General features: G+C 38.8%; 1 pseudogene; it reads right to left on the reverse strand.

Annotated features, from left to right (window-relative positions):
• LOC127678106 (vomeronasal type-2 receptor 26-like) overlaps nucleotides 1-23,280 on the reverse strand; it is an 87,444-nt pseudogene extending 64,164 nt beyond the window's left edge.
• Nucleotides 23,281-24,400: the final 1,120 nt, after the last annotated feature.

The following is a 24,400-nucleotide window of genomic DNA, read 5'->3' on the forward strand; positions in this document are numbered from 1 at the left end:
ATGAATACTGCCAGTTACACCAGCACTGTACACAGAAGAGGGGAAGGGTAGAGGTAGAAGAGGGGAAGGGTAGCAGTAGAAGAAGGAGGGAGGGAAAAAAGGATGGTGGGAAGGAGGGAGAGTGGGAGGGAAGAAGGAGGAATGAAGAGTGAGAAACAGACAATTTTCTTAGACACTAATGACCCACAATTTAGGAAGCCATGTCTCTTAGAGGATAGCCTTGCTAGACTCTTCCCTGCATGCAGAAAAGTGTTTCATTAACAATGTCAGGGATTAGTCTTTGCCCATGAGTTAGGTGTAAAGATGGAATGATTAATGTTTGGTCCTTCCCTCAGTCTTTGCTTCATTCCCCATGCCTGAATTTAATGTAGACAGGCTAAATTAAAGGTTGAAAATTTTGTGGATGGTTGGTGTCTTTATTGTTTCATTGTAAATCCTGCCTGGCTACAATAGGTAGCCGCTTCAGTTTCCATATCCTCAGTGTTGTTAATCAAGGCCAACTTCACTACCATTGATTCTTGGGCACCTTTCTTATACCAGTTCTATGTCTCCACCAGGAAATTTCCACCACCACCTCATCCATATCAGTCACATATTTTTACACAGTTTTGAGGCCATCTAACCTTCTCTCCTGTCACTCCCCATACCTGTTCCTAAACTTTCTCATTGTCCACCACATCCTGCTCATTCCCATACTCCTTGATGATCTGTCTCTCATGACTATATTATTCACATTTCTAAATAAGACTCATGCATCTTTTCTTGTACCTTCTTATCATTTTAGCTTCTTCGGGTCTATGAAATATTTTTAGTTGGAACACCAGGCCAGCACAATTCCCATTCTTTAATAAAAGGGAGAAGCAAAGAAGAGTAAAAAGAGAGCAAGTCTCTGTGTTTTATCTGGGCTGTGACATAGATGCCAGGTATAGGTGCAGACTACCATGCACACGTGATGGGGGTGAATAGTGCCCAGGAAATGTGTGGCAGTTGCCATGGTAACAGACACAAGCTGGTCATTGTCAACCGATTCTGAAGCTAACTGTAAATAGCTTCTGATGCCAACAAGTAAAGCATGGTACCTGCATTTTATAGCTAATATCTACTTATAACTGAATACACACTGTGCATGTCTCAACCCATGGGTATTTGTTCCCCCTCTAAGAAGGACCAAAGTATCCATAATTTGTTCTTCCTTCTTCTTGAGCCTCATTTGATCTGTGATTTGTACCTTGGGAATTCTGAACTCCTGGGCTAATGTCCACTTATAAGTGAGTGTATACCATGTGTGCTATTTTTTGATTGGGGTATCTCACTCAGGATGATATTTCTATTTCCATCCATATGCCTAAGAATATCATGGATTCAATGTTTTTAATAAGTGAGTAGTATTTCATTGTGAATTCACTGTTTTTAATAGCTGAGTAGTTTTCCATTGTGTAAATGGACTACAGTTTCTGTATCTATTTCTCTGTTTAGGGACATCTGGGTTCTTTCCAGCTTCTGATTATTATAAATAAAGCTGCTATGAACATAGAAATTGGCGAAGAGCTTTGAACACATGGGAGCAGGGGAAAATTTCTTGAACAGAATACCAATAGCCTGTGCTCTAAAATCAAGAACTAACAAATGGGACCTCAAAAAAATCACAAAGCTTCTGTAAGGCAAATGACACTGTCAATAGGGAAAAACAGCAACCAACATATCAGGAAAAGATCTGTACCAATGCTACCTCGGACCAAGGCCTAATATTCAGTATATATAAAGAATCCAAGAAGTTAGATTCCAGAGAACAAACTTACCCTATTAAAAATGGGGTAAGAAGCATAACAAAGAATCCTCAACTGAGAAATTAGGAATGGCTAAAAAGTACCTAATGAAATGTTTAACATCATCTGGGAAATGCAAATCAAAACAACCCTGATATTCTAACTCACACCAGTCAGAATGACTAAGATCAAAAACTCAGGTGAAAGCAAGTGCTGGTAAGAATGTGGACAAAGAGGAACACTCCTCCATTGCTGGTGGGATTGCAAGCTGGAAAAACTGCTCTGGAAATCAGTTAGGTAATTCCCCCCAAAATTAAACAAAGAACTACCCAAACACCCAACTACACCACTTCTGGGCATATACCCAGAATACACTGCAATGGGTAATAAGGACACATGTTACACTATGTTCATAGCAATCTTCTTTATAATACTCATTTGGTGACCCTAGAGCGAGAGCCATTAGTGTTCTACTCAGAAAATTGTCTACTGTACCATTGCTTTAAGGGTATGTCACTTCTCTTGAATTTCATTTACCCAGTTTTATGTAAAGATCCTTCATTCACTTGGACTTGAGTTTTCTGAAGCATGATAAACCTGGATCTATTTTCATCATCAACATGGAAACATCAAGTTAGAGCATTTGTTGAAGATGCTTTTTTTTCCATTGTATGGTTTTGACTTTTTTTTTTTTATCAAAACTCATGTGTCCATATTTGTGTGGGTTTATTTCTTTTTTATTTTTATTTATTTTTATTATAATTTTTTATTTTCTATATTCTATGTTCCAAATGATTTTCCCTTTCCTGGTTCCCCCCTCCCAATAAGTTCCCAAAGCCCTCTTCCTTTCCCCAATTCTCCCATCAACCCCCTCCTACTTCTCTGTCCTGGTACTCCCCTACAATGCTGGAACAAGCCTTTTCATGATATGGGACTTCTCCTTCCTTCTTCTTGGGCATCATTTGATACATGAATTGTGTCTTGGATATTCAGAGATTCTGAGATAATATCCACTTATCCGTGACTGTATTCAATGTGTGTTCTTTTCTGATTGGGTTACCTCACTTAAGATGATTTTTTCCAGATCCAACCATTTGCCTAAGAATTTCATGAATTCATTGTGTTTTATTGCTGAGTAGTAATCCATTGTGTAAATATACCACATTTTCTGAATCCATACCTCCAGTGAGGGACATCTGGGTTCATTCCAGCTTCTGGATAATATAATCAGGGCTGCTATAAACATAGTGGAGCATGTGTACTTATTGCATGCCAGGGAATCCACTGGGTATATGCCCAGGAGTGGTATTGCAGGGTCCTCAGGAGGTGTTATGCCACGTTTTCTGAGGAACAGCCAGACTGATTTCCAGAGTGGTTGTACCAATTTGCAACCCCACAAGCAGTGGAGGAGTGTTCCTCTTTCTCCACACCCTCTCCAACACCTGCTGTCTCTTGAATTTTTAATCTTAGCCATTCTGATTGGTGTAAGATGAAATCTTAGGGTTGTTTTTTTTTTATTCGATATAATTTATTTACATTTCAAATGATTTCCCCTTTTCTAGCCCCCCCCCCCCACTCCCCGAAAGTCCGGTAAGCCCCCTTCTCTTCCCCTGTCCTCCCACCCACCCCTTCCCACTTCCCCGTTCTGGTTTTGCTGAATACTGTTTCACTGAGTCTTTCCAGAACCAGGGGCCACTCCTCCTTTCTTCTTGTACCTCATTTGATGTGTGGATTATGTTTTGGGTATTCCAGTTTTCTAGGTTAATATCCACTTATTAGTGAGTGCATACCATGATTCACCTTTTGAGTCTGGGTTACCTCACTGAGTATGATATTCTCTAGCTCCATCCATTTGCCTAAGAATTTCATGAATTCGTTGTTTCTAATGGCTGAATAGTACTCCATTGTGTAGATATACCACATTTTTTGCATCCACTCTTCTGTTGAGGGATACCTGGGTTCTTTACAACATCTGGCAATTATAAATAGGGCTGCTATGAACATAGTAGAACATGTATCCTTATTACATGGTGGGGAGTCTTCTGGGTATATGCCCAGGAGTGGTATAACAGGATCTTCTGGAAGTGAGGTGCCCAGTTTTCGGAGGAACCGCCAGACTGATTTCCAGAGTCGTTGTACCAATTTGCAACCCCACCAGCAGTGGAGGAGTGTTCCTCTTTCTCCACACCCTCTCCAACACCTGCTGTCTCCTGAATTTTTAATCTTAGCCATTCTGACTGGTGTAAGATAAAATCTTAGTGTTGTTTTGATTTGCATTTCCCTAATGATTAAGGAAGTTGAGCATTTTTTAAGATGCTTCTCCGCCATCCGAATTTCTTCAGGTGAGAATTCCTTGTTTAACACTGTACCCCATTTTTTAATAGGATTGTTCGGTTTTCTGGAGTCTAACTTCTTGAGTTCTTTATATATATTGGATATTAGCCCTCTATCTGATGTAGGATTGGTGAAGATCTTTTCCCAATTTGTTGGTTGCTGATTTGTCCACTTGATGGTGGCCTTTGCCTTACAGAAACTTTGTAATTATATGAGGTCCCATTTGTCAATTCTTGCTCTTAGAGCATATGCTATTGGTGTTCTGTTCAGAAACTTTCTCCCTGTACCGATGTCCTCAAGGGTCTTCCCCAGTTTCTTTTCTATTAGCTTCAGAGTGTCTGGCTTTATGTGGAGGTCCTTGATCCATTTGGATTTGAGCTTAGTACAAGGAGACAAGGAAAGATCAATTCGCATTCTTCTGCATGCTGACCTCCAGTTGAACCAGCACCATTTGTTGAAAAGGCTATCATATTTCCATTGGATGTTTTCAGCCCCGTGTCGAGGATCAAGTGGCCATAGGTATGTGGGTTCATTTCTGGATCTTCAGTCCTGTTCCATTGATCCTCCTGCCTGTCACTGTACCAATACCATGCAGTTTTTAACACTATTGCTCTGTAGTATTGCTTGAGGTCAGGGATACTGATTCCCCCAGATTTTCTTTTGTTGCTGAGAATAGTTTTAGCTATCCTGGTTTTTTTGTTGTTCCAGATGAATTTGATAATTGCTCTTTCTAACTCTGTGAAGAATTGAGTTGGGATTTTGATGGGTATTGCATTGAATCTGTATATTGCTTTTGGCAAAATGGCCATTTTAACTATATTGATTCTACCGATCCATGAGCATGGGAGGTTTTCCCATTTTTTGAGGTCTTCTTCCATTTCCTTCTTCAGAGTCTTGAAGTTCTTGTCATACAGATCTTTCACATGTTTGGTAAGAGTCACCCCAAGATACTTTATACTGTTTGTGGCTATTGTGAAGGGAGTCATTTCCCTAATTTCTTTCTCAGCCTGCTTATCCTTTGAGTATAGGAAGGCCACTGATTTGCTTGAGTTGATTTTATAACCTGCAACTTTGCTGAAGTTGTTTATCAGCTGAAGGAGCTCTCTAGTGGAATTTTTTGGGTCACTTAGGTAGACTATCATGTCGTCTGCAAATAATGATAGTTTGACTTCTTCCTTTCCAATTTGTATCCCTTTGACCTCCTTATGTTGTCGAATTGCCCGAGCTAGTACCTCAAGTACAATATTGAAAAGATAAGGAGAAAGGGGGCAGCCTTGTCTGGTCCCTGATTTCAGTGGGATTGCTTCAAGTTTCTCTCCATTTAGTTTGATACTGGCTACCGGTTTGCTGTATATTGCTTTTACTATGTTTAGGTATGGGCCTTGAATTCCTGTTCTCTCCAAGACTTTAAGCATGAAAGGATGCTGAATTTTGTCAAATGCTTTTTCAGCATCCAATGAAATGACCATGTGGTTTTGTTCTTTGAGTTTGTTTATGTAGTGGATTGTATTGATGGATTTCCGTATATTGGACCAACCCTGCATTCCCGGGATAAAGCCTACTTGATCATGGTGGATGATCGTTTTGATGTGTTCTTGGATTCGGTTGGCAAGAATTTTATTGAGTATTTTTGCATCGATGTTCATAAGGGAAATTGGTCTGAAGTTCTCTTTCTTTGTTGGATCTTTGTGTGGCTTTGGTATCAGCGTAATTGTGGCTTCGTAGAAGGAATTGGGTAGTGTTCCTTCTGTTTCTATTTTGTGGAATAGTTTGAAGAGTATTGGTGTTAACTCTTCTTTGAAGGTCTGATAGAATTCTGCACTGAAACCATCTGGTCCTGTGCTTTTTTTTGGTTGGAAGACTTTCTATGACTCCTTCTATTTCTTTAGGCATTATGGGAATGGTACTGTTTAGATGGTCTAGTTGGTCCTGATTCAATTTTGGTATTTGGTATCTGTCAAGGAAATTGTCCATTTTCTCCAGATTCTCCAGTTGTGTTGAGTACAGGCTCTTGTAGTAGGATCTGATGATTTTTTTGGATTTCCTCAGTTTCCGTTGTTATATCTCCCTTTTCATTTCTAAGTTTGTTAATTTGGATACTTTCTCTGTGCCCTTTGGTCAGTCTGGCTAAGGGTTTATCTATCTTGTTGATTTTCTCAAAGAACCAGCTCCTGGTTTTGTTGATTTTTTGTATGGTTCTCTTTGTTTCTACTTGATTGATTTCGGCCCTGAGTTTGATGATTTCCTGCATTCTACTCCTCCTGGGTAAAATAGCTTCTTTTTGTTCCAGGGCTTTCAGGTGTGTCATTATGCTGGTAATGTATGCTCTCTCCATTTTCTTTTTGGAGGCACTCAGGGATATGAGTTTTCCTCTTAGCACTGCTTTCCGTGTGTCCCATAGATTTGGGTATGCTGTGTTTTCATTTTCATTGTGTTCTGAAAAGTCTTTAATTTCTTTCTTTATTTCTTCCTTGACCAATGTATCATTGAGTAGAGTATTGTTCAGTTTCCACATGTATGTGGGTTTTCTGTTGTTTCTGTTGCTATTGAAGACCACTTTTACTCCATAGTGATCAGATAGGATGCATGGGATTAGTTTGATCTTCTTATATTTGTTGAGGTCTGTCTTGTGACCAATTATAAGGTCGATTTTGGAGAAGGTACCATGAGGTGCTGAGAAAAAGGTATATTCTTTTGTTTTAGGATAGAATGTTATATATATATATATATATATATATACATCTGTTAAATCTAATTGGTCCAAAGCTTCAATTAGTTTCATTGTGTCCCTGTTTAGTTTCTGTTTTCCTGATCGGTCCATTGAGGAAAGTGCAGTGTTGAAGTCACCCACAATTATTGTGTTAGGTGCAATGTGTGCTTTGAGCTTTAATAAAGTTTCTTTTACGAAAGAGGGTGCCCTTGCATTTGGAGCATAGATGTTCAGGATTGAGAGTTCTTCTTGTTGTATTTTTGCTTTGACCAGCAAGAAGTGTCCCTCAGAGACTCTTTTGATGACTTTGGGTTGAAAGTCAATTTTATCTGATATTAAAATAGCTACTCCAGCTTGTTTCCTGAGACCATTTGCTTGTAAAATTGTCTTCCAGCCTTTTACTCTAAGGTAGTGTTTGTCTTTGACCCTGAGGTGTGTTTCCTGTAAGCAGCAAAATGTAGGGTCCTGTTTACGTATCCATTCAGTTAGTCTGTGTCTTTTTATTGGGGCATTAAGTCCATTGATGATAAGAGATATTAAGGAATAGTGATTGTTACTTCCTATCATTTTTGACGTTATTTTTTAAATTTGATTGCTTAACTTCTTTTGTGTTTGATGAAAGGTTACTATCTTGCTTTTTCCAGGGTGAAGTTTCCCTCCTTGTATTGGTGTTGTCCTCCTATTATCCTTTGTAGGGCTGGGTTTGTGGATAGATATTGGGTAAACTTGGTTTTGTCATGAAATATCTTAGTTTCTCCATCTACGGTGATTGAGAGTTTTGCTGGATATAGTAGTTTTGGTTGGCATTTGTGTTCTCTTAGAGTCTGCATGAGATCTGCCCAGGACCTTCTAGCCTTCATAGTCTCAGGTGAAAAGTCTGCTGTGATTCTGATAGGTCTTCCTTTATATATTACTTGGCCTTTTTCTCTTACTGCCTTTAATATTCTTTCTTTGTTTAGAACATTTGGTGTTTTGATTATTATGTGACGGGAAGTATTTCTGTTCTGGTCCAGTCTGTTTGGAGTTCTGTAGGCTTCTTGTATATTCATGGGCATCTCTCTCTTTAGGTTAGGGAAGTTTTCTTCCATAATTTTATTGAAGATATTTGCTGGCCCTTTAAGTTGTAAATCTTCACTCTCATCTATGCCTATAATCCTTAGGTTTGGTCTTCTTATTGTGTCCTGGATTTCCTGGATATTTTGGGTTACAAGCTTTTTGCATTTTGCATTTTCTTTAACTGTTGAGTCCATGGTTTCTATGGAATCTTCAGCATCTGAGATTCTTTCTTCTATCTCTTGTATTCTGTTGTTGATATTTGCATCTCTGTCCCCTGATTTCTTCCCAAGGCTTTCTATCTCCAAAGTTGTCTCCCTTTGTGTTTTCTTAGTTGTTTCTACTTCTGATTTTAGATCCTAGATGGTTTTGCTTAGCTCCTTCACTTGCTTGTTTGGGCTTTCCTATAATTCTTTAAGAGATTTTTGTGTTTCCTCTTTCATGACCTCAGCCTGTTGACCAAAGTTCTCCCGTATTTCTTTAAGTGTTTTTTGCATTTCCTCATTGTTGGCTTTTGTATTCTCCTGGATTTCTTTCAATGATTTTTGTGTTTCCCTTGCAAGGGCTTCTAACTTTTGATCCATTTTCTCCTGAATTTCTTTAAGTATGTCCTTCATGTGTTCCTGTACCAGCATCATGACCAGTGATTTTAAATCCAAATCTTGTTTTACTGGTGTGTTGGGGTATCCAGGACATGCTGGTACAGGAGAATTGGGTTCAGATGTTGCCATATTGCCTTGATTTCTGTTAGAGATGTTCCTGCGTTTGCCTTTTGCCATCTAGTTCTCACTGGTGTTACTTGGTCTTGTCAGTGCTGGACTCACCAGTGCAAGCTGCCCCTTCCCAGTTGGCCTCTGGTGCACAGCTTACCCCCTGCACTGCCTGTAGACAGGGTGCTGTTGCCCAGGCTGTTCAGATCCCGAAGCAGGCACCCGAAGGCTCCCGCTGGGGCCCGCTGGATTCACTGGAGCACACTGACTTCTCCCAGCTGGCCGCTTGGACCTGGCGATGTGGTGCTGCTGCCCAGCCTGATCTGGATCCGGAAGCAGAGAGAGTTGAGCTGAGGGCTCCGGCCTGAGGCCTTGCCCCAGAATGTGTCTGTGGACCAGATGGAGCCCGTGTGCACCCCCAGGGAGCGCCGACGGTGTATGCTGCCGGGACCTCCCCTGTGTTCCGATCACTCTGCTGGGCAGCCGATCCCCCAGCCGGGCTGGCACACACAAGGTTAGCCTGGCTGCCCAGGCCCTAAGTCCAGGCAAAAGCCTGGGAGGCCAAGGTCCGAGCCAAGTTCCCCTAGGGCTATGACTGTTAATTGGGTCCGCCAGGTGACCAGGATGGAGGGCGTGTGCGCTCGTGCTCCCCGAAAGTGCCGGGAGAGTCTGCTGTGCTAACAACCTCCTGGGCGGATTGACTCACAGATGACCCACCAAGCCGCCCAGATCTTGGGGTCAGTCCTGTGCCTTTTGGGGCCTAGACCCCCGCTTTGTTAGCCTCAGGCTATGCCCGTTATGGCTCAGCCCGCCAGAGCTCTCTGTTGTCCTGCAGGCAAAATGGTGGCGAGCGTGCAGGCCCGGGCAAAAAACCTCCTGGCTGGGTTGGCGCCCCGATGGCCCCCCCGAACAGCCAAGGGCCTGGGTGCAGGCCAACACCCGTCGGGCTCAGAACCCCCGCGGTGTTGGCCTCGGATTATGTTTGTGTACCTCAGACTGTCTGATGTCACTGGATTTCGAAATCAAGATGGAGAGGCCGAGTTCTGAAGTGGCTTCCGTGCACCGAAAGGCGCTGCATAACCGCAGCTGTTTGCAGCCCGGCTGGTCAGTGAAGGTCAGTGGTTGTGGGCACAGGGCTTAACTGGACCCTGTGTCGCCTTGGTTCCACTGCTGATGGCCCTTCAGCTGGACCAGCCACTGCTGTACTGCTGCCACCGCCGCCGCCCAGCTGTCTCCTGAATTTTTAATCTTAGCCATTCTAACTGGTGTAAGGTGAAATCTCTGGGTTGTTTTGATTTGCATTTCCCTAATGACTAATGATGTTGAACATTTTTTAAGGTACTTCTCATCCATTTGAAGTTCTTCATGTGAAAATTCTTTGTTTAGCTCTGTACCCCATATTTAATAGGGTTATTTGGTTCTCTGGCATCTAACTTCTTCAGTTCTTTGTACATATTGGATATTAGCCCTCTGTCAGATGTAGGGTTGGTGATTATCCTTTCCCAATTTGTTGGTTGCCGATTTGTCTACTTGACAGTGTTATTCACCTTACAGAAACTTTGTAATTTTATGAGGTCCCATTTGTCAATTCTTAATCTTAGAGCATAACTCTTGGTGTTCTATTCAGGAACTTTCCCCCTGTGCCCATGTCCCCGAGGGTCTTCCCCAGTTTCTTTTCTATTAGTTTCAGTATATCTTATTTTATGTGGAGGTCCTTGATCCACTTGGAGTTTAGCTTAGTACAAGGAGATAAGAATGGATCAATTTGCATTCTTCTGCAAGCTGACATCCAATTGAGCCAGCACCATCTGTTGAAAAGGCTATCTTTTTTCCACTGGAAAGTTTCAGGTCCTTTGTCAAAGATCAAGTGACCATAGGTGTGTGGGTTCATTTCTGGGTCTTCAATTCTATGCCAATGATCTACCGGCCTGTCACTGTACCAATACCATACAGTTTTTAACAATATTGCTCTATAGTACTGCTTGAGGTCCTGTATCCTGATTCCCTGGGAAGTTCTTGTATTGTTGAGAATAGTTTTTGCTATCCTTGGTTTTTTGTTATTCCAGATGAATTTGGGAATTGCTCTTTTTAACTTGATGAAGAAATTAGTTGGGATTTTGATGGGGATGCATTGAATCTGTAGATCTGTAGATTGGCAAAAAAAAAAAAGATGGCCATTTTTACTATATTAATCCTGCCAATCTCCTGCCACGAGAGTGGAAGATTTGTCCATTTTCTGGGTCTTCAATTTCCATCTTCACAGACATGAAGATCATTCCGATCTTTCACTTGCTTTGTTAGAGTCACCCCAAAATACTTTATATTGTTTGTGGCTATTGTGAAGGGTGTCATTTCCCTAATTTCTTTCTTAGCCTGCTTATCCTTTGAGTATAGGAAGGCTACTTATTTGCTTGACTTGATTTTATAACCAGCCACTTTGCTGAACTTATCAACTGTAGGAGTTCTCTGGTGCAGTTTTTTGGGTTGCGTAAGTATACTATCATATCATCTGCAAATAGTGATGGTTTGACTTCTTCCTTTCCAATTTGTATCCCTTTAAGCTCCTTATGTTGTCAAATTGCTGTAGCTAGAACTTCAAATACTCTATTAAAAAGATATGGAAAGAGGGGGCAGCCTTGTCTAGTCCCTGATTTTAGTGGGATTGCTTCAAGTTTCTCTCCATTTAGTTTGATGTTGGCTACCTGTTTGCTGTATATTGCTTTTACTATGTTTAGATATGGGCCTTGAATTTCTGTCCTTTCCAAGACTTTTAGCATGAAAGGATGCTGAATTTTGTCAAATGCTTTTTCAGCATCTAATGAACTGACCATGTATTTTTTTCTTTGAGTTTGTTTATGTAGTGGATCACATTGATGGATTTCCATATATTGAACCATCCCTGCATCCCTGGGATGAAGCCTACTTGCTCATAGTGAATAACCGTTTTGATGTGTTCTTGGATTTGAATGGCAAGAATTTTATTGAGTATTTTTGCATTGATATTCATAAGGGATATTGGCCTGTAGTTTTCCTTCTTTGTTGGATCTTTGTGTGGTTTTGAGATGAACTTAATTGTGGCTTCATAGAACAAGTTGGGTAATGTTCTTTCTGTTTCTATTTTGTGGAATAATTTGAAGAGTATTGGTGCAATATCTTCTTTGAAGGTCTGATAGAATTCTGCACATAAAACCCTCTTATTTCTTTAGGGGTTATGGAACTGCTTTTAGTTGATCTATTTGATCCTGATTTAATTTTGGTATTTGGTATCTGTCTAGGAAATTAAGTATTTCCTCCATATTTACCAGTTGTGTTGAGTATATACTTTTGAGGTAGGATCTGATGCTTTTTTTAATTTCCTCATTTTCTGTTGTTATTATCTTCCTTTTAATTTCTAATTTTATTAATTTGGATGCTGTCTTTGTGCCCTTTGGTTAGTCTGGCTAAGGGTTTATCTATCTTGTTGATTTTCTCAATGAACCAGCTCCTGGTTTTGTTGATTCTTTGTATGGTTCTTTTTGCTTCCACTTGATTGATTTCAGCCCTGAGTTTGATGATTTCCTGTCTTCTACTCCTCCTGGGTGAACTAGCTTCTTTTTGTTCCAGGGCTGCTACTGTATGCTCTCTCCGGTTTTTTTTTTTTTTTTTTTTTTGTAGGCACTCAGAGCTATAAGTTTTCCTCTTAGCACTGCTTTCATTGTGTCCAATAAATTTGGTTATGTTGTACCTTCATTTTCATTAAATTCTAAAAAGTTTTTGATTTATTTCTTTATTTCTTCTTTGGTCAAGTTATCATTAAGTACAGTGTTGGTCAGCCTCCATGGGTATGTGGGCTTTCTGATGTTTTTGTTGCTATTGAAGACTACTCTTATTCCATAGTGAATCTGATAGGAGACATGGGATTATTTTGATCCTTTTATATTTGTTGAGGTATGTCTTGTGACCAATTATATGGTCGATTTTGGGGAAGGTACCATGAGGTGCTGAGAAAAAGGTATATTCTTTTGCTTTAGGTTGAAATTATATATATATATATATATATATGTTAAAGCCAATTGGTCCAATGCTTCAATTAGTTTCACTGTGTCCCTGTTTAGTTTCTCTTTTCTTGATCTGTCCTTTGGAGAGAGTGGAGCATTGAAGTCACCCACAATTATTGTGGTAGAAGCAATGTGTGCTTTGAGCTTTAGTAAAGTTCCTTTGACAAATGAGGGTACCCTTGCATTTGGATCATAGATGTTCAGAATGGGAGTTCTTCTTGGTGGATTTTTCCTTTGACCAGTAGGAAATGTCCTTCCCTGTCTCTTTTGATGACGTTAGGTTGAAAGTCAATTTTATCTAATATTAGAATGACTACTCTGGCTTGTTTCCTGAGACCATTGGCTTGTAAAATTGTTTTCCAGCCTTTTACTCTGAGGTAGTGTTTGTCTTTGGCCCTGAGGTGTGTTTCATGTAAGCAGCAAAATGTAGGGTTCTGTTTATGTGTCCAGTCTGTTAGTCTACGTCTTTTTTGGGGGGGAATTGAGTTCAATGATGTTAAGAGATATTAAAATATAGTGATAATTACTTCCTGTTCTTCTATGTTCTTTTTATATTTGAGTGGTCATCTTCTTTTGGCTTGATGAAAGTTTACTATCTTGCTTTTTCCAGAGTGTAGTTTTCCTCCTTGTATTGGTGTTCTCCAACTTTTATCCTTTGGAGGACTGGGTTTTTGGAAAGATGTTGTGTAAATTTGGTTTTATCATGGAATATCTTGTTTTCTTTATTTATGGTGATTGAGAGTTTTGCTGGGTATAGTAATCTTGGCTGGTATTTGTGTTCTCTTAGAGTCTGCATGAGATCTGCCCAGGATCTTCTAGCTTTCATGGTCTCTGGTGAGAAGTCTGGTATAATTCCAATCAATCTTACTTTATGTGTTACTTGGCCTTTTTATCTTACTTCTCTTCATATTCTTTCTTTGTTTAGTACATTTGGGGTTTTGATTATTATGTGACAGGAGGCATTTCTGTTGTCTGTTCTGGTCCATGCTGTTTGGAGTTATGTAGGCTTCATTTTTTATTTACATTACAAATAATTTCCCCTTTTCTGGGTCCCCACTCCCCACAAGTCCCATCCCCCTATTCTTCCATCCACCCCTTCCCACTTCCCTGTTGTGGAATTCCCCTATACTCTTGCACTGAGTCTTTCCAGAACCAGGGGGCACTCCTCCGTTCTTTTTGGACATCATTTAATTTGTGGATTATGTCCTGGGTATTCAAAGTTTCTAGGCTAATATCCACTTATCAGTGAGTGCATACCATGATTGATCTTTTGAGACTGGGTTACCTCACTTAGTATGATGTTCTCCAGCTCCATCCATTTGTCTAGGAATTTCATGAATTCATTTGTTTCTAATGTCTGAATAGTACTCCATTGTGTAAATATACCACATTTTTTGTATCCATTCCTCCGTCGAAGGACACCTACGTTCTTTCCATCTTCTGGCTAATACAAATAGGGCTCTTATGAACATAGTTGAGCATGTGTCCTTATTGCATGCTGAAGAATCCTCTGGATATATGCCCAGTAGTGGTATAACAGGGTCCTCAGGAAGTGACATGCCCAGTTTTCTGAGGAACCGCCAGACTGATTTCCAAAGTGGTTGCACCATCTTACAATCCCACCAGCAGTGGAGGACTGTTCTTCTTTCTCCACATCCTAGCCAACACCTGCTGTCTCCTGAGTTTATGACCTTAGCCATTCTGACTGGTGTGAAGTGAAATCTCAGGGTTGTTTTGATTTGCATTTCCCTAATGATTAATGATGTTGAACATTTCTTAAGGTGTTTCTCAGCTCTCCGAAGTTCTTCATGGGAAAATTCTTTGTTTAGCTCCGTACCCCACTTTTTAATGGGGTTATTTGGTTCTCTGGGTTCTACTTTCTTGAGTTCTTTGTATATATTAGATATTAGCCCTCTGTCAGATTTAGGGTTGGTGAAGATCCTTTCCCAGTCTGTTGGTTGACATTTTGTCCTTTTGACAGTGTCCTTTGCCTTACAGAAACTTTGTAGTTTTATGAGGTCCCATTTGTCAATTCTTGATCTTAGAGCATAAGCTATTGGTGTTCTATACAGGAACTTTTCCCGTCTGCCCATGTCCTCCAGGGTCTTCCCCAGTTTCTTCTCAATTAGTTTCAGTGTGTCAGGTTTTATGTGGAGGTCCTTGATCCATTGGGAGTTGAGCTTGGTACAAGGAGATAAGAATGGATTGATGCGCATTCTTCTGCATGCTGACCTCCTATTGAACCAGCACCATTTGTTCAAAAGACTATCTTTTTTCCACTGAATGCTTTCAGCTCTTTTGTCGAAGACCAAGTGACCATAAGTGTGTTGGTTCATTTCTGGGTCTTCAATCCTATTCGGCTGATCTGCTTGCCTGATATTGTACCAATACCATGCAGTTTTTATCACTATTGCTCTGTAGTAGAGTTTAAAGTCTGGGATATTGAATCCTCCTGAAGTTCTTTAACTGTTGAGAATAGTTTTAGCTATCCTGGGTTTTTTGTTATTCCAGATGAATGTGAGAATTGCTCTTTCTAGCTCTATGAAGAACTGGGTTGGGATTTTTATGGGAATAGCATCGAATCTGTAGATTGCCTTTGGCAAGATGGCCATTTTTACTATATTAATCCTGCCAATCCACGAGCATGGAAGATGTTTCCATTTTCTGAGATCTTCTTCGATTTCCTTTTTCAGAGATCTGAAGTTCTTGTCATATAGGTCTTTCACTTGTTTGGTTAGAGTCACCCCAAGATACTTTATGCTGTTTGTAGCTATTGTGAAGGGGGTCATTTCCCTAATTTCTTTCTCAGTCTGCTTATCCTTTGAATATATAAAGGCTACTGATTTTCTTGCACTGATTTTGTAGCCAGCCACTTTGCTGAAGTTGTTTATCAGCTGTAGGAGTTCTCTAGTAGAGTTTTTAGGGTCACTTAAGTATACGAGCATATCATCTTCAAATAGTGATAGTTTGACTTCTTCCTTTCAAATTTATATCCCTTTGACTTCCTTCTGTTGTCTAATTGCTCTAGCTAGGACTTCAAGAACTATATTGAAAAGATATGGAGAGAGGGGGCAGCCTTGTCTAGTCCCTGATTTTAGTGGGATTGCTTCAAGTTTCTCTCCATTTAGTTTGATGCTGGGTACCGTTTTGCTGTATATTGCTTTTACTATGTTTAGGTATGGGCCTTGAATTCCTGTCCTTTCCAAGACTTTTTGCATGAAAGGATGCTGAATTTTGTCAAATGCTTTTTCAGCATCTAATGAAATGATCATGTGGTTTTTTTTCTTTGAGTTTGTTTATGTAGTGGATAGCATTTATGGATTTCCTTATATTGAACCATCCCTGCATCCCTGGGATTAAGCCTACTTGATCATGGTGGATGATCGTTTTGATGTGTTCTTGGATTCGGTGGACAAGAATTTTATTTAGTATTTTTACATCGATATTCATAAGGGAAATTGGCCTGAAATTCTCTTTCTTAGTTGGATCTTTGTGTGGTTTTGGTATCAGCGTAATAGTGGCTTCGAAGAAGGGGTTAGGTAGTGTTCCTTCTGTTTCTATTTGGTGGAAAAGTTTGAAGAGTATTGGTGTTAAGTCTTCTTTGAAGGTCTGATAGAATTCTGCACTGAAACCATCTGGTCCTGTGCTTTTTTTGGTTGGAAGCGTATCTATGACCCCTTCTATTTTTTTAGTGGTTATGGGTCTGTTTAGATGGTCTATTTGATCCTGGTTTAATTTTGGTAATTAGTATCTGTCTAAGAAAATGTCCATTTCCTCCAGATTCTCCAGTTGTGTTGAGTACAGTTTTTTTGTAGTAGGATCTGTTGATTTTTTGAATTTCCTTGGTTTCTGTTGTAATATCTCCGTTTTCATTCCTAATTTTGTTAATTTGGATACTTTCTCTGTGCCCTTTTGTTAGTCTGGCTAAGGGTTTATCTATCTTGTTGATTTTTTCAAAGAACCAGCTTTTTGACTTGTTGATTCTTTGTATGGTTCTATTGGTTTCTACTTGATTGATTTCAGCCCTGAGCTTGATGATTTCCTGTCTTCTCCTCCTCCTGGGTGAATTAGCTTCTTCTTGTTCCAGGGTTTTCAGTTGTTCCATTAATCTTCTAGTCTGTAAGCTACTTATATGTTCATGGGCAACTCTCTCTTTAGGTTGGGGAAGTTTTCTTCCATAATTTTGTTCAGGATAGTTGCTGGCCCTATTATTTGTAAATCTTCACTCTCATCTATACCTATAATCCTTATGTTTAGCCTTCTCACTGTGTCCTGGATTTTCTGGAATGTTTTGGGTTACAAGCTTTTTGCTTTTTGTATTTTCTTTCACAGTTGACTCAGTGGTTTCTATGGTATCTTCCACATCTGAGATTTTTCCATCTCTTGTATTCTGTTGTTAATATTTGTGTCTATGGCCCCTGATTTCTTCCCAAGGTTTTCTATCTCCAAAGTTGTCTCCCTTTGTGATTTCTTAGTTGTTTTGACTTCTGTTTTTAGATCCTGCATAGTTTTGCTCAGTTCCTTCATTTGTTTGTGTTTCCCTGTAATTCTTAATATATTTTAGTGTTTCCCCTTTCATGAAAGGGGAAAACTGCCTGTTGACTCAATTTCTCCTGAATTTCTTTAAGTGACTTTTGCATTTCCTCTATATTGGCTTCTGGCTGTTGACCCATATTTTTCTGAATTTCCTTAAGTGATTTTTGTGTTTCCATTGTAAGGGCTTCTAACTTATTCATGTTCCTCTGTATTTTTTAAGAGATTTATTTATGTTCTCCTTGTGTTCCTCTAACATCATCATGATGAGTGATTTTAAATCCAAATCTTGTTTTTCTGGTGTGTTGGGGTATCTAGGACTTGCTGTTGTTGAAGAATTGGGTTCAGATGCTACCATATTGTCTTGATTTCTGTTAGTAACATTTTTGCATTTGCCTTTTGCCATCTGGTTATTTCTGGTGTTAGTCTTGTTGTCACTGGCTGGTGTTTGAACCTCCTGTGGGTCTGGTTGTGCTGCCTGCACCAAGATGGTAGCTGGAGACCACAGAATGCAGGGCTCTGTCTAACCACAGGAGTCTCTGCAGGTCAGGTGCTTCCCTGCCTGAGATCCTGGAGCCAAGATGGTGGCTAGTGTCCTTGGACCACAGGGCTCCATCTAACCACAGGACTTCCTGCAGGTCAGATGCTCCCTGCAGGATATGTGCCCAGGCAGCTGTAGAGCTGCCCTGCTCCCTGGTGGGGAAGCAACCCAAGCAGGATGTGTCCTGGGCAATCCTTCACTCTGGTGCCATCTGCATACCTGATTGAGCTGTCTGTGCCAAGATGGTAGCTGGCAACTTCAGAACAGGAGGGCTCCTTCTAACCTCAGGACTCCCTGCAGGTCAGGAGCTTCCCTGGCTGAGCTCCTGTAGCCAAGATGGTGGCAGGCGACCTGTGGGTTTATTTCTTGAACTTTTATTCAATTCTATTGATCAAGGTGTATTTTTCCATAACAATACCACTGTGGTTCTGTAGTACAACTTGAGATGACAGTTTGTAATTTCTCGTGAAAATTTTTTCTTCCTCAGGATTGCTTCATATTTAGTGAGTTTTTGTTTTTTTTTTCTTTGTCTCTTTCCTTGCATTGCTTTTGCATAAGAAATTGAGGATTCCTCCTTAAAGTTCTATAGAAAATTGTATTGGAATTTTAATAGGAGTTGTACTGAACCATTAGATGGCTTTGGTAAGATTGTCATTTCCACTATGTTATCCAACCTATACAGATGCACAAGAGATCTTTCTACTGATATATTCTCTGATTTTTTTCTGAAGGTTTTGGAAGTTCTTGTCATACATATTTTTCACTTGCTTGGTTAGAGTTACAGAAGATATTTTATGTTATTTTTGACTATTACAAATTGTGTTGTATTCCAGATTTATTCTCAACCAATTTATCATTTGTATATATATATATATATATATATAAAAAGGCCAGCTATTTCTTAGACCTAACTTTTTTCCACCCACTTTGCTGGAACTGTTTATCTGTTCCCTCAGAGAATATTTGAAGACCCCATCTTATGCTATCATAACATGTGGAAATAGTGATATTTGACTTCTTTTACAATTTGCATCCCATTGTTGATTTTCTTATTACAGTTTATATCGGATTTTCCAGATGAATATTTATAAAATTTAATAACAGACATAATTCTGTATCTTCTTTCATAATTTTAGGTATTTTTATGATATTTTCATTTTATTCTTTGTATTAGATATTTAAAGCAGTATTTAAAGTTTCTAGGCATTTTCTTTCTTCATAATAAATGCTTTCAATCCCAACACTTGGCAGGCAGAGGCAGGAAGGTATCTGTGAGTTTAAGGCCAGCTTGGTCTACATAGTGAGTTCCAGGCTAGACGAAGATACTCACTAAAATGTTTTTTCTCCTTTTAAAACTACACTGATGAGCTTTAAAGCAAGCAGTCTCCACACTGGCATTGTTTGCTATGTAGCAGGGAATAAACTGAGAAAAATCTATGAAGAAAATGTAGATGATTTCCAAATATTACACATTGACTCCTATGAAGCTTTGGCTGTCCTAGAACTCACTATGTAGACTAGGCTGGATACATATTTATAGAGATCCATGTATATCTTCTTCCCAAGTGCTGGGGAAAAACATATGTATCACTATGCCTTGATATTTTTTTCTTGATCTTAATTCAGTGTGTGTCTGTGTGTGTGTGTGTGTGTGTGTGTGTGTGTGTGTGTGTTTGTGTGTGTGTGTATGTGTGCGCACGCGCATATGTTTTGCCTATCCCTTGTCCAGTCCCCACAGAGTTGAAAAGAGGGTGTCTGATCCCAAGGAACTGGAGTAAATGAACTCAAGCACAGAAATCCCACAATCAAATAATTAGATGAAAAAGGTTCTGATAAAAATACAACATTCTTCAAACTAAAACATCTGAAGACACTCAAAAAAGAAGGAAAAATTCTCAACAAAGAAAAGCGAAGAATAATGAACCCAAAGCTAATCATCTATACATCATACTGAATGGGGGGAACTTCAAGCATTTCTTATAAAATCAAGAATAAAAAAAAGGGTGTCTGTCTTCTCTATTCCCACTGAATACAGAGCTTCATGAATAAGACAAGAGAAAGCAATAAAAAAAAAATACAGATACATAGTCTTTACTATAAGCTGGCATGATTATCTTAATGCCAGATCCTAAAACTCTACCTCATAAATATTTTCGAAAAAGTCTAGGAAAATAGAAGCAGAAAGAACACTAACCAACTCATTGAAGCCACAAGCACGCTGATACCAAAATCACCGAAATAGCCATCAACAAAAGAGAACTCCAATTTCCCTCATGAATATTGATGCAAAAATACTCAATAAAATTCTTGCCAACTGAATTCAAGAACACATTAAAATGATCATTCACCATGATCAAGTAGGCTTCATCCCAGGGATGCAGGGATGGTTCAATATATGGAAACCCATCAATGCAATCTACTACATAAAAAAATTCAAAGAAAAAAACCACATGGTCATTTCATTAGATGCTGAAAAGGCTTTTGACAAAATTCAGCATCCTTTCATGCTAAAGGTCTTGGAAAGAACAGGAACTTAAGGCCCATATCTAAACATAGTAGTAGCAATATACAGCAAAGCAGTAACCAACATCAAACTAAATGAAGAGAAGGTTGAAACTATCCCACTAAAATCAGGGACTAGACAAGGCTTCCCCTGTCTCCATATCTTTTCAATAAATTACTTCAAGTTCTAGCTAGAGCAATTAGACAACATAAGGAGGTCAAAGGGATACAAATTGGAAAGGAAGAAGTGAAACTATCACTGAGAAAGGAGGCAATATTTGAAATGTAAGTAAATAAAATGACAAATATTTTTAAAAAATTAGTCATAAAATCTTATAAAAATAAAAATTTAGTCAAGCATGATTGAGTATGATTAAAATCCCAGTCCTGGGCAAGCAAAGGCATGAAGATCTCCCTAATATTATCTTGGGCTGCAGAGGAATTTCAAGACTGCACAAATTTGCATAGTGAGAATGTGTGTTAAAATAAACCCCTGGTTCTGGAAAGACTCAGTGTAGCAGTATAAGGCAAAACCAGAACAGGGAAGTGGATAGGGGTGGGTGGGAGAACAGGGGGAGGGAAGAGGGTGTATGGGATTTTCGGGGAGTGGGGGGGGCAGAAAAGGGGAAATCATTTGAAATTTAAATAAAAAAATATGTTGAATAAAAAAATATGTTCAAAAAACAAATAGGTAAAAATTGATAATAAATATGAAACAGCATGGCAGCCTCATTCATTTTACTAAGATTTAAGTTACTTCACTGAGGATAGAAGGAAACATTAAATACTGGATCCCTGTTATTTGCAAACTTTCTAAGTAAACCTTTCCAAGTTTATGACTAATTAAGATGTAATTGTCTTATAAATGCTACCTCTCTAGCATTGTTAATAAGAAATAATTACTGATCAATGGAAAGACTTTTAAACAAAGACAAAAATAAACACTTTCTTATCAACAGGAGAAAATTACAAACAGCCCAAATGTCCACCCAGAGTAAGTCTGACCCAGTAAGTATAAATGAATGTTATATGGCAATCTGAGCTGATACTACAGTAAAATAATCAGAAATATATTCATAGTAGTTACTGTGTACGTATGTGCATAGAATTATTATAGCCCTCATGATTTGTGATGCTCTAAACTTGGATACAAAAGAAAGACAGTATTAAAAATGGTAAATAGCAAAAGAAATTTTCTTGGAGTGGAAAGAATTCAGGTTGTCATTACTTTTACTTATATTTTTTAATGTTAAAGATTTTCAAATTAAATTTATTTTACTAACATTTTATGTTAAGAAAATATTACACTTAAGAGGTAAAATTGATAACAAAATAGTAAATTATTAAGCAGTCCCATACCTCATCTATAATCAATAACTTAATTAATTAGCATTTATTACTATCTTACTATCTTTAACCTAGGAAGCAAGATGCTTTGTGTACCTGTGGGACATTGTAGAGACTTAGAACTTGGGAGATCTGAGTTGATATTCCTATTGAAATGCCTCCTATCACTGCAACCAGCTTATCAGTCTTCTCAGGCCTGCAGCTGTAGTTAGGAATTGGGGGGCTCTCTCCTGAGAGCAAAGCCATAGAACTTTCCATGGCCTTTGTTTCAGAAAAGTCAACATTGAAGAGATAGAATCCCAGGGACATATTGAATAGAATATTTGGGTCCTTGTTGATTTTTTCTATAGCAAAAACCATTGCCAACATGTGCTGATAATTTTTGGTGAGTTTCCTGGGAGGAAAAATTGGAAAGATCATTTTTTTGTGTTATTTTTATATTATTAATAATATATATTAATTATTTTAAATAATTGTGTTTTATACTAATTTATAAAATACAATTATTTATATGAATTTAGATATTTAATATAATAAATAAAATATAATTACATTCTTTACCTCCCTCTCTTTTCTCTATGTAGCTCCTCCCATTCAACCACTCAAATTCTGCATTTTTATTTATAAGAACTTAATTCATATAAAAATTGTACATGATATTCCAAGAAACAGGCAGTCTACTCAATATTAGAGTAGTACAACTTGTTATTAACTCAATTATTTTGGTTTTGAATTTTTTTGAGACAGCATCTCCCTTATTCAACCAAAGTTTAATTTAAACTCCTTATGTAGTCTAAGTTAAACTCAGGCTAACAAAGATCCACTCCTTCTGCTTCTCAAGTTTTGGGATTAAAGTTTTGCACCACCACATACTATCAAATGTACATTTTTCAATATTTATTGTACAATTTGTGTCTGAGAAATATAATGGAAGAGTAAAGCATGTGGGAAATAGCAAATATTAAAACTTAGTTTTCATGCAGTCTTCGAAGAATAAGATAAACCTCAGGAAAATACACAGTGCTTGATCACCAATAGCAACTGAAAAAAATAATGTTAAGTGTGAATTTAAACAGGAAAACTAAAATCTTCACAATACACTACACTACATAACTAAAAGGACAGATTGGTTTTGACAGCCAAGTGTTTTCAAAATCTTCTTACATATTGAAGAGAATTCAGCATGTGTATGGGAGAGACACACAGAGTCATGGCTGAGTAGCCATTGGCAGTTGGTGGCTACTGAGGAAGGGACAGTCAGTTTCATTAGGAGGTTTGTCTAGTAGCTTGCCTAGACTCTAGATTCTGCCCTATACTCCTGCAGTACTGGCATGCCTAAATGGACTCAATACATTAAAACTAGAGAGAGACTGAAAGAAAGACAGACAGACAGACAGAGAGTACCCAAAAAGTTGAAGGCAGGAGACATTGCAAGTGAAACAGCAGAGTACAGTCAGATCAATATATCTTGTTTATATGTATGAAATCCTGAAACTCTATTTTTTTTTAAAGAGAGAAGTCAAACACTTACACTATGACAGCTTCTGGTATAGCCATTGTATCATTAAAGCCAAATTTAATTCTATTGTCTCTAGCAGTCACTCTGAGGACAAAAGAGTCCTCCAACAACAAAATCCCCATCTTGATAGTAGCCAGGAGAAGCAGGTATACTTAAGGAGAAACAAGAAATTTGTTCCTGGAACTCAATGAGGACAATCAGGAGAGAGAAAGCAATGAATAATTTCATAACATTGATACATAATTGATAAAACCCAGATATCTGTTCAGTTGAGAATCTTGGACTATTCATCCCTGGGAGCACATCAACAAACTGGTAAAGATGTCTGGTTGATCCATGTGGATCAAGGTTATGAAGCACTGTTTTGTCCTGGTTCAGGCCCACCAGTATCCAAACATTCCCTCAGTTCCCTGGAGTCCAATCTGCTTTATACCTTTTTAGCCCTAGATTATATCCCCTTCACAGAGTCACTGTGAGTCTCTAAGGGCTCAGAAATCTCTCACTTGGCACCTGAAAATCCTGATTCTCAGTAGGAAAACACACAATTAAGAAAAAGTGTGAAGTCCACTAAAGCATCTGTGGGGTGTATACACTCACTAAGCTGAGACTAACAAGTGGAAAAAAACATTAAGTCATGAAGAGTCATTTGAAGGAGGCATCAAAGGGCTCAGTGTTTCTTAGGCAAGAAATAGACTCTGAATTATTTAACATCAATATAATTTTAGAGTATTTCTGAAAGGAAAAGAAATAGTGTTACACTAGAAAATATTATTTCTGGTTACTATATTGGGTCAAATATCAACGCCTATTTTTTATTGGATATTTTATGTATTTAACATTTCAAATGTTACCCCCTTTCCTGGATTCCTCTCCATATCTGTCCTATGCTATTTCCTCACCCCATACTTCTATGAGTGTGCTACCCCACCCACCCACCTACTCCCACCTCACTGACCTGTCATTTTCCTACACTGGGCAATCAAGCATTCATTGGACCAAGGGCCTTTTCCCTCATTGATGCCAGACAATGTCATCATCTGCTACATATGCAGCTGGAGCAGTGAGTCCCTCCACATATATTCTTTGCTGGATGGTTTTGTCCCTGAATGCTCTGGTGAGTATGCTTGGTTTTTATTGTTGTTCTTCCTAAGGGGTTGCAAACCCCTTCAGCTCCTTCAGTCCTTTCTCTAACTCCTCTATTAGGGACCCCATGATCTGTTCAATGGATGGCTGTGAGTATCCACCTCTGTACATACCAGGCTCTAGCAGAGACTATCAAGAAACAGCTATATCAGGATCCTGTCAGCATGAACTTAATGGCATCCACAATAGTGTCTGCATTTGGTGA

The sequence above is a fragment of the Apodemus sylvaticus genome, chromosome 2 (assembly GCF_947179515.1).
Source record: "Apodemus sylvaticus chromosome 2, mApoSyl1.1, whole genome shotgun sequence".
Lineage (NCBI taxonomy): Eukaryota > Metazoa > Chordata > Mammalia > Rodentia > Muridae > Apodemus > Apodemus sylvaticus.